This window comes from Mandrillus leucophaeus, unplaced genomic scaffold (genome assembly GCF_000951045.1).
Source record: "Mandrillus leucophaeus isolate KB7577 unplaced genomic scaffold, Mleu.le_1.0 Scaffold258, whole genome shotgun sequence".
In the NCBI taxonomy this organism is placed as follows: Eukaryota; Metazoa; Chordata; class Mammalia; order Primates; family Cercopithecidae; genus Mandrillus; species Mandrillus leucophaeus.
Genome location: NW_012102676.1, coordinates 3,806,335 through 3,818,862, shown reverse-complemented (window position 1 = coordinate 3,818,862; position 12,528 = coordinate 3,806,335).

The window sequence follows — 12,528 nt, the reverse complement described above, 5'->3', positions numbered from 1 at the left end:
AAACTACCATCAGAGTGAACAGGCAACCTACAGAATGGGAGAAAATGTTTGCAATCTACTCATCTGACAAAGGGCTAATATCCAGAACCTATAAAGAATTCAATCAAATTTACAAGAAAAAAAGAAACAACCCCATCAAAAAGTGGGCAAAGTATATGAACAAACATTTCTCAAAAGAAGACATCATCCAGCCAACAGACACATAAAAAAATGCTCATCATCACTAGCCATCAGAGTAATGCAAATGGAAACCACAATAAGATACCTTCTCACACCAGTTAGAATGGCAATCATTAAAAAATCAGGAAACAACAGGTACTGGAGAGGATGTGGAGACTTTTACATTGTTGGTGGGACTGTAATCTAGTTCAATCATTTTGGAAAACAGTGTGGCAATTCCTCAATGATCTAGAACTAGAAATACCATTTGACTCAGCCATCCCATTACTGGGTATATACCCAAAGGATTATAAATCTGGCTGCTATAAAGACACATGCACACATATGTTTACTGCAGTACTATTCACAATAGCAAACACTTGGAACCAACCCAAATGTCCATCAGTGACAGACTGGATTAGGAAAATATGGCACATATACACCATGGAATACTATGCAGCCATAAAAAAGGATGAGTTTGTGTCCTTTCTAGGGACATGGATGCAGCTGAAAACCATCATTCTCAGCAAACTATCACAAGAACTGAAAACCAAATACCACATGTTCTCACTCATAGGTGGGAATTGAGCAATGAGATAACTTGGACACAGGAAGGGGGACATCACACACCGGGGCCTATTGTGGGGAGTGGGGAGGGGGAAGGGATACCTTTAGGAGATATACCTAATGTAAATGACGAGTTAATGGGTGCAGCACACCAACATGGCACATGTATACATATGTAACAAACCTGCATGTGGTGCACATGTACCCTAGAACTTAAAGTATAATGAAAAAAAAAAAAAAAAGAGTATATAAAGTTACCTATAAAAAAAAAAAAGAAAGAAAGAAAGTCGCTAGCATTCCTATACTCCAACAACAGTCAAGCTGAGAGCCAAATCAGGAAGACAATCCCATTCATGATTGCCACAAAAAAAATAAAATACCTAGGAAAATAGCTAACCATGGAGGTGAAAAATCTCTGCAATGAGCATTACAATACACTGCTCAAAGGAATCACAGAAGACACAAACAAATGGAAAAACATTCCATGCTTATTAATAGAAAGAATCAGTATCATTAAGATGGACATACTATTGAGAGCAATTTTATAGATTCAATGCTATTCCTAACAAATAAGGAAATTATTTACAGAACTAGAAAAAACAACAACAACAACAACAACAAAAAACTATCGTTAATTTCATATGGAACCAAAGAGCCCAAATAGCCAAAGCAATCCTAAGCAAAAAGAACAAAGCTGGAAGCATCACATTATCCAACTTCAAACTATGCTACAGAGCTACTATAACCAACACGTCATGGTACTGGTACAAAAACAGTCACATATATCAGTGGAACAGAATAGAGACCCCAGAAGTAAGACCTCATACCTATGATCATCTGATCATCAACAAAACTGATAAAAGCAATGATGAAAAAAACTCCGTATTCTGTAAATAATGTTGGGATAACTGGCTAGCCATGTGGAGAAGATTGAAGTTGGCCCCCTTCCTCATACCATATACAAAAATCAACTCAAGATGAATTAAATCCTTAAATGTAAAACCCAAAACTGTAAAAACCCTGGATGACAACCTAGACAATACCATCCTGGACATAGGAATGGGCAAATATTTCATGACAAAGACACCAAAAGCAACCACAAGAAAACCAAAAATTGACAAGTGGGATTTAACTAAATGTAAGAGCTTCTGCACTGCAAAATAAACTATCAACATAGTAAACAGACAACCTACAAAATGGGAGAAACTTTTTGCAAACTATGCATCTGACAATGGTCTAATATTGAACATCTATAAGGAACTTAAACAAATTTACAAGGAAAGAATAAACAACCCCATTAAAAAGTGAGCAAAGGGGAGCTCCAGACAGAGCAGTGTGCAGAGGCTCGCATTGTGAATTTTAGTTCCAGATCAACTGCAAGAACAAACCAGCAATCCCGAGAGGACCCACAGATCCCTGAAGGAAGCAGACTGCTCCTGCAGGACCCAGGAGATGCCCCAAATACTGTTAGTGCTCCAGCTGCAGAATTGGCAAAGGGAGACCCTCCTCTCCCAAACACACACCCCCACTGGAGAAACTAAAGATCTGTTTGCAGGAAAAGTTTCTGGCCTTACCTGGGACTGAACCAATTTAGAGAGCTGAGTGAAATGCAGGGGTAGAGGAAGCAGTAGAAAGGCCCTGGGAGCTTGCTGGGTCCCTAAGCAGGCCATTCTTCTCTGGCACCACAGGGATCCATCAGGAGGGTGGCCACAGATAAAACTCCACAGGGAGAATGACATCTCTAGATGAACTTCATAACAATTTGAAAGGGGCAAGAAGCCACCTGGCCAGAACTCAAGGGAGGGTACATATCTGGTGTCCAGACACCACAGACAGGGGAAGAACCAAACCCTTTTCTTTCACAGCTGGGAGGTGGGTAGCCTGGGGCAAGTTTTCAAGCCCATCTTGCCCACTGCCTAGAAACAGACTCAGGGCTGTTGGTGGGGGGCATGGTGGGAGTGAGACCAGCCCTTCGGTTTGTGTGGGAGCTGGGTAGAACCTGTGACTGCCAGCTTTCTGCATGACAATCTGCATGACTCAGCAGAGACAGCTATAATCCACCTATGTACAGAATTCCAGGGACCTCACCCCCATCCCCCACAGCAGCTGCAGCAAGACCCGCCCAAGGAGAGTCTGAGCTCAGACATGCCTAGCTCTGCTCCCACCTGATAGTCCTTCCCTACCCACCGTGGTAGTGGAAGACAAAGGGCATATAATCTTGGGAGTTCTAGGGTCCTGCCCACCACAATCACTCTCCATACTACTATAACTAATGCTCTCTGGAAATCACCACCTCCTGGCAGGAGGCCAACCACCACAAAAATAGAGCATTAAACCGCCAAAGCTAAGAACTCTCATGGAGTCCATTGAACACCCCCCACCACCTCCACCAGAACAGGTGCTGGTATCCATGGCTGAAAAACCCATAGACAATTCACAGCACAGGACTCTGTGCAGACAATCCCCAGTACCAGTGTACCAGCCCAGAGCTGGGTAGACTTGCTGGGTGGCTAGATCCAGAAGACAGACAACAATCACTGCAGTTCGACTCACAGAAAACCACCTCCATAGGAAAATGGGAGAGTATAACATCACAAGAATACCCTGTAGGACAGAAGAATCTGAACAACAGCCTTCAGCCCTAGACCTTCCCTCTGACAGAGCCTACCCAAATGAGAAGGAACCAGAAAACCAACCCTGGTAATATGACAAAATGAGGCTCTTCACCCCCTAAAAAATCACACTAGTTTACCAGCAATGGATCCAAACAAAGAAGAAATCCCTTATTTACCTGGAAAAGAATCCAGCAGGTTAGTTTTTAGCTAATCTGGGAGACATCAGAGAAAGGCGAAGCCCAATGCAAGGAAATCCAAAAAAAAAAAAATACAAGAAGTGAAGGGAGAAATATTTAAGGAAATGGAGAGCTTAAAGAAAAAACAATAAAATATTCAGGAAACTTTGGACACACTTTTAGAAATGTGAAATGCTCTGGAAAGTCTAAGCAATAGAATTGAACAAGTAGAAGAAAGAAATTCAGAGCTGAAACACAAGGTATTTGAATTAACCCAATCCAACAAAGACAAAGATGAAATAATAAGAAAATATGAACAGAGCCTCTGAGAAGTCTGGGATTATGCTAAATGACCAAACCTAAGAATAATCAGTGTTCCTGAGGAAAAAGATAATTCTAAAAGCTTGAAAAACATATTTGGGGGAATAATCAAGGAAAACTTCCCCAGACTTGCTGGAGACCTAGACATCCTAATATAAGAAGCGCAAAGGACATCTGGAAAATTCATCACAAAAAGAGCAGCACTTAGGCACATTGTCATCAGATCATCCAAAGTTAAGACACAGGAAAGAATATTAAGAGCTGTGAGACAGCAGCACCAGGTAACCTATAAAGGAAAACCTATCAGATTTATCAGCGGAAGCCCTCCAAGCAAGAAGGCATTGGGGCCCTATATTCAGCCTCCTCAGACAAAACAATTATCAGCCAAGAATTTTGTATCCAGTGAAACTAAGCATCATATATGAAGGAAAGATACAGTTTTCTTCAAACAAACAAATGCTGAGAGAATTTGTCATTACTAAGTCATCACTACAAGAACTGCCAATAGGAGCTATAAACCTTGAAACAATTCTTGGAAACACATCAAACAGAACCTCTTTAAAGCATAAATTACACAGGATCTATAAAACAAAAATACAAGTTAAAAAGCAAAAACAAAAAACAAAAGAACCAAAGTACAAAAGAACCAAAAAACAAAAGACACCAAAAGCAAGCAGGTGTCCATTCTTATATCAGACAAAACAAACTTTAAAGCCACAGCAGTTAAAAGAGGCCAAGAAGGACATATATAATGGTAAAAGGCTGTGTCCAACAGGAAAATATCACAATCTTAAACATATATTCACCTAACACTAGAGCTCCCAAATTTATAAAACAGTTACTAATAGACGTAAGAAATAAGATAGACAGCAACACAGTAATAGTGGGGGACTTCAATACTTCACTGACAGAACTAGACAGGTCATCAAGACAGAAAGTCAACAAAGAAACAATGGATTTAAACTATACATTGGAACAAATGGACTTAACAGATATACACAGAACAATTCATCTAACAGCTGCAGAATACACATTCTATTCAACAGCCCATGAAACTTTCTTCAAGATAGACCATATGATAGGTTGTAACACAAGCCTCAATAAATTTAAGAAAATTGAAATTATATCAAGCACTCTCTCAGACCACAGTGGAATAAAACTGGAAATCAACTCCACAAGGAACCGTCAAAATCGTGCAAATACATAGAAATTAAGTAACTTGCTCCTGAGTGAGCATTGGGCCAAAAAAGGAAATTTAAAAGTTCTTCGAACTGAATGACAGTAACAACACAGCCTACCAAAACCTCTGGGATACAGCCAAGGCAGTGCTGAAAGGAAAGTTCATGGTCCTAAGCACCTACATCAAAAAGACTGAAGGAGCACAAACTGACATTCTAAGGTCGCGCCTCAAGGAACTAGAGAAACAAGAACAAACCAAACCCAAACCCAGCAGAAGAAAGGAAATAGCCAAGATCAGAGCAGAGCTAAATGAAATTGAAACAACAACAAAAAATCAATACAAATGATAAATGAAAGAAAAAGCTGGTTCTTTGAAAAGATAAATAAAAGTGATAGACCATTAGCAACATTAACCAAGAAAAGAAGAGAGAAAATTCAGATAACTTCACTAAGAAACAAAACAAGAGACATTACAACTGACACCACTGAAATACAAAAGAGCATTCAAGGGTACTATGAACACCTTTACACACACGAACTGGAAAACCCAGAAGAGATGGACCAATTCCTGAAAAAATACAACCCTTCTAGCTTACATCAGGAAGAATTTGATACCCTAAAGAGACCAGTAACAAGCAGTGAGATTGAAATGGTAATTTTAAAATTACCAACAACAACCACAAAAGTCCAGGACCAGATGGATTCACAGCAGAATTCTACCAGACATTCAAAGAAGAATTTGTAGCAATCCTTTTGACACTATTCCACAAGATAGAAAAAGAAGGAACCCTCCCTAATTCATTCTATGAAGCTAGCATCACCCTAATAACAAAGCCAGGAAGGGACATAACCAAAAAAGAAAACTATAGACCGATACCCTTGATGAACATAGATGCTAAAATGTTTAACAAAATACATTTTGTTAACTGAATCCAACAACATATCAAAAAGATAATTCACCATGATCAAGAGGGTTTCATACCAGGGATGCAGGGATGGTTTCATAAATGTGATACACCACGTAAACAGAATTAAAAAACAAAAATCACATGATCATTTCAATAGATGCAGAAAAAGCATTTGACAAAATCAAGCATCCCTTTATGATTAAAACTCTAAGCAAAATCAGCATACAAGGGACATATGTCAATGTAATAAAAGCCATCTATGACAAACCCACAGCCAACATAATACTGAATGGGGAAAAGTTGAAAGCATTCCCTCTGAGAACTGGAGCAAGACAAGAATGCTCACTCTCACCACTCCTCTTCAGCATAGTACTGGAAGTCCTGGCCAGAGCAATCAGACAAGAGAAAGCAATAAAAGGCAGCCAAATCGAGAGGAAGTCAAACTGTCACTGTCTGCTGATAATATGATTGTTTACCTTGAAATCCCTAAAGACTCCTCCAGAAAGCTCCCAGAACTGATAAAAGAATAGCAAAGTTTCTGGGTACAAGATTAATTTACACAAGTCAGTAGCTCCTCTATACACCAACAGACACCAAGAAGAGAATCAAATCAAGAACTCAACCCCTTTTACAATAGCTGCAAAAAAATAAAATAAAGTACTTAGGAATACACCTAACCAAGAAGTCGAAAGACCTCTACAAGGAAAACTACAAAACACTGCTGAAAGAAATCATAGACAACGCAAACAGTGGAAACATATCCCATGCTCATGGATGGGTAGAATCAATATTGTAAAAACGACCATGTAGACTGCCAAACGCCATCTACAAAATCAATGCAATTCCCATCAAAATACCACTATCATTCTTCACAGAATTAGAAAAAAAGCAATTCTAAAATGTGTATGGAATCAAAAAAGAGACCACATAGCCAAAACAAGACTAAGCAAAAAGAACAAATCTGGAGGCATCATACTACCTGATTTTAAACTATACTATAAGGCCATAGTCACCAAAACAGTGTGGTACTAGTATAAAAACAGGCAAATAGACTAATGGAGCAGAATAGAAATCTCAGAAATAAACCCAAATACTTACAGCTAACTGATCTCCAATAAAGCAAATAAAAACATAAAGTGGGGAAAAGACACCCTTTTCACAAATAGTGCTGGGATAATTGGCTAGCCACATGCAGGAAAATGAAACTGGATCCTCATCTCTCACCTTATACAAAAATCAACTCAAGATGGATTAAGGACTTAAACCTAAGACCTGAAACTATAAAATTCTAGAAGATAACATTGGAAAAAATAATAAATAAATAATTGTTTACCAGGGTAACCCATACACTTTCTTACTTAGGCATTGGCTTAGGCAAGGATTCCATGACTAAGAACCCAAAAGCAAATATATTAAAAACAAAGATAAATAGCTAGGACATAATTAAACTAAAGAGCTTTTTCACAGCACAATGAACAGTCAGTAGAGGACAACCCACGGAGTGAGAGAAAATCTTCACAATCTATACATCTGACAAAGGACCAATACACAGAATCTACAACAAACTCAAACAAATTGGTAAGAAAAAGCAAACAAACCCATCAAAAAGTGGGCTAAGGACATGAATAAACAATCCTCAAAATAAGATATACAAATGGCCACAAACTTACGAAAAAATGCTCAACATCACTAATGATCCGGGAAATGCAAATCAAAACAATGCAATACCACCTTACTCCAGCAAGAATGGCCATGATTTAAAAAAATACAAAAAGAAATAGATGTTGGTGGGATGTGGTGATCAGAGAACTCTTCTACACTGCTGGTGGGAATGTAGACTAGTACAGCCACTGTGGAAAACATTGTGGAGATTTCTTAAAGAACTAAAAGTAGAACTACCATTTGATCCAGCAATATGACTACTGGCATCTACCCAGAGGAAAAGAAGTCATTATTCAAAAAAGATGCTTGCACAGGTGTTTATAGCAACACAATTCACAATTGCAAAATTGTGGAACCAACCCAAGTGCCCATCAATCAATGAGTGGATAAAGAAACTGTGGCATATGTGTACAATGGAATACTACTTAACCATAAAAAGGAATGAATTAACAGCATTTGCAATGACCTGTATGAGATTGGAGATTCTTAGTCTAAGTGAAGTAAATCAGGAATGGAAAACCAAACATCATACTGGTATGTGGGAGCTAAGTTATGAGAACGCAAAGGCCTTAGAATGCTACAATGGACTTTGGGGACGGGGCAAGAGCAGCAGGGGTCAAGGGATAAAAGACTACAGATAAACGTGCAGTGTACACTGCTCGAGGAATGTGTGCACCAGAATCTCACAAATAATAACTAAAGAACTTACTCATGCAACCAAATACCACCTGTACCCCAATAACATGAAAAAGTAAAAAAGTGTATGGGTTACCCTGGTAAACAATTATTTCAAAAATTTATTTTAGTAATAGGAATCTGGCTATTATACTGTATTACATTTATTTAGTAATAAAACTACTAAATGAGACCCAAAAAAAAAAAAAAAAGTGGGCAAAGAACATGACCAGACTGTCTTCAGAAGAAGACATTCACGTGGCCAATATGCATATGAAGAAAGCTCAACGTCACCTATCATCAGAAAAATGCAAATCAAAACCACAATGAGATACTATCTCACAACAGTCAGAGTGGCCATTATCAAAATGTCAAAAAATAATAGATGCTGGTGAGGTTGTGGAGAAAATGGAACACATATACACTGTTGGTGGGAGTGTAAATTAGTTCAGCCCTTGTGGAAGGAATTATAGCAATTCCTCAAAGAGCTAAATGCAGAACTATCATTTTACCCAGCAATCACACTACTGGCTATATACCCGGAGGAATATAAATAATTCTACCATAAAGACACATGCACGTTAATATTTTTTGCACACTATTCACAATACCAAAAGTATGGAATCAACCTAAATCTCCATCGTTGACAAATTGGATAAAGAAAATGTGGTACATATATACTATGGAATACTATGCTGCCATAAAAAGAATGAGATAATGTCTTTTGTGGGAACACAGATGGAGCTGGATGCTATTATCTTTAGCAAAGTAACACAGGAACAGAAAATCAAATACTGAATGTTCTCACTTATAACTTGGAGCTAATCGATGAGAACTTATAAACACAAAGAAGGAAACAAGAGATATTGGGGTCTTCTTGAGGGTGGAGGGTGGGAGGAGGAGAAGAGCAGAAAAGATAGCTATTGGGTACTGGGCTTAATATCTGTGTGTTGAAATAATCTGTGCAACAAACCCTATGACACAAGTTTACCTTTGTAACAAACCTTCACACGTATCTCAAAACCTAAAATAAAAGTTAAAAAAATAAAACCAAATGGATTTTTTTTAAGTAAAACAAAACGAAAAAACTTCCTTTTTCCACAGTCATCTTCAGCAAGCAATTGCATCTTCAAAACTCCAAAATTTCCCTTTTATTTATTATTTTGATAAAAGTGAAAGAAGGTTCTTATGATTTTGCTTGTCATTCTCAGGTTCAAAAATAAATCCTATGATTACTTCAGTACTTCAGACATGCGTGCACACATACACACACACACACACACACATATACACACTCTCAGAATAATAACCCAAACTGTAAATGTCCATCAAACTCATAAGTTCTTGTTCCCCCAAATCAGCCCAGCAATGGAAGAACAAATGGAGAGTTGCCATTTCCCTTTCCATCACTCACTTCTCTCTACCCTGGACTAGTTGTGACTTCTGACATATTCAAGACAATAACACAGCCATTTTAGCACCTATCACCTCTCATAAATATAATCTTCTGAAGGGCCAACCAGCAACCAAAAATCCTGCTGATCTCTTTCACTTCTTGTCTTCTAAGTCCCCTATGGGACTGAGGTATTAAGGGGGCCCAAAACTAGATCCTGCATATTTGATTTGTCATTATCACATGGTTAGCTCGCACCTTATTTTGCAAAGAGGTAGGTAGTGGTACCAAAAATAGGTTTTCTTGAGAGTTCACAAAACTTAAATGGAAACATTCCTATTTCACATCCTACTACATCCAGCGGGCTCTCAAATTTAATAAATGAGTAGCAGCAGAAGAAAGGTAAAGGTGAGTTTCCTCATATCTTAACTATTCTGCACTTTGGCCCTGATGATAGCCCCTTCCCAATGTCTGTTGGCTTTGCTTCACCAAGCCTTACAGTACAAGCATCTGGAAAACATTACAATAAGTGTCTAGAGGTATGGATGCTACTTGGGTTTTACTGCTTCCTAGCACTGTAACCATGGAAGGATTGTTTGGTATTTCTTATCTGGTTTTCTTGTTGGTACTCCAGGACAATAAGCCCTTCCTTCCTCAAAATGTTGTTCAGATCAAGATTAAGTCTGTGAAAGCACTAAATATGAAGTGTTACATACAAGCATACTAGATTTCTTTGATTCCCTTCACTCAGAGCATAATCTTGCTATAGAAAGCAGCTATGCTTTTCTATTTACCTGTTAAGTATAATTGTGTTTCATATTTTTGCCAACTAATGGCTGGCAATTAGATCGTTATGCAGTTTTCAAATCATGACCTTCACTGTTGCTTTCTTACAGTAAGATCAATTTAATGCCACAATAGTCATTAAAACATTTTAAACAAGATGTTTCAGCCAAGAAATTATTGTTTTTCATATGTTTCCATATTGAATTTGTTTGGTTTGCCACAAACAAGGAAGGTACTTTTTTCTCCCCAAAAGGAGGTACAATGAATGTTCAGTTGGTTGTTGGTATCTGAAAATGGTCACATTCGATGATTTAATTACCTGATGATGTTCAATTTAATAGACAGCGTAGAGAATGGATAGCTGCAAACTAAAAGATACAATTATACATATCTTAAGAGGTCTACTTATATAGAGTTTCCTACTAGACATTTTAAGGTTTGTGTTTTCCTTAGGATAATGTGCTTAGTTTTATCCAAAGACCCCAGGGAGGTCTGTGAACCATGGTGTAAAACCACTGGCCTAAAGGGGTTTAAATTGAGCCTCTTTCTCCATTTTTAAAATTTGGTTTGTTTACATTTGGTCTTATTTCTTCACTTTCTTTTTACTAATCTTCCTAAAACCATCTAGAGGTAGTATGATATTCACTTGACTGTCATATCAAATAGAGCAGTATTTCCATACGACAGAGGAAGCTTACAGAATAGTTCTAGTATGTTTCAAGGCAAGGTTTGAAGATATAAACTACTGAATTTCTACTTGACTTGCAAGTTCACAGAATAATTATTTTTATTCATTATGCATTAGTATTCATAGGATAATAACTTTGACTTGATTTTAAAGTTTATAGAATAATACGAAATATATAAAATCATTAGTTTATGTTTTTACAAGCAATTATGTAAATGTATATGTTTTGTTGTTTTATTTGTATAACAAATATCAACGAATACATTCTTAATAAATATGTAAAGAATAAAAATGTATATGAAACATAACCCTATTTTTCCTTTGACTATCCATGTCCCCATGCAAAAGAAAGCCGCAGTCAGTACTTCGTAGTTCATTCTTCCAGTGTCCTTTTATAAATATAGAATTTTTAAAGAAATGAGGGGGAAAAAAGCAATCTCACAGGGCTTTACAGATTATTTCTAGCACCATTTCAAGGAATTTTTAAAAAATCTCTAAGTATAAATATCTATAACATAGAAAAGATGACTATTTATCCTCTTAGTATAACCCCCATTTAGAAAGAAACTGCAAACACAGTAGTTTCTATCTAATCTAAATATAATGACAAAATTGTAATTAAAGTACTACCAAATGAAAATCAGTGGTGTACAAAAATAGTACTATGGTTTGCTACTACCATAGCCCTACTACTTTCACTACTTACATACATTGAGCAATAAATTACATGTGTTTTCTAGTCTGTTACATTTTCCCTCCCTCATGAGGCTGGAGACCACATCTGCATAACTTGAGCTCCAGCCTCTTGCAAGACTCTGTGTCTAAAATTTCCAGAGGCTTGAAAAGTAACATATCAAACTTGCCATTTTGGCTTTCCTTATTCCTCAGTTCTTTAATCCAAGTGTTCCTTATTTTTGTAAACTTTTATAGACATAAGCAAATACTATGTTTTCTATAATATTTCTCTATAATATTAAAAGGGGAGGCCAGGAGCGGTGGCTCACGCCTATAATCCAGTACTTTGGGAGGCGGAGGTGGGCAGATCACGAGGTCAGGAGATCGAGAACATCCTGGCTAACACAGTGAAACCCCGTCTTTACTAAAAAATACAGAAAATTAGCCGGGCGTGGTGGAGGGCACCTGTAGGCCCAGCTACTCGGGAGGCTGGGACAGGAGAATGGCAAGAACCCGGGAGGCGGAGCTTGCAGTGAGATGAGATCGCGCCACTGCACCCCAGTCTGAGCGACAGAGCAAGACTCCGTCTCAGAAAAAAAAAAAAAAAAAGCAGGGGAGGGGATTGAAGAGATTCCTGTATCATTTAGCTTACTCCACTGGAATTGCCAAAAATCCATGATTTATTTTTTAAAAAGGGCATCCAATAACATCCCCAGAAATGTAC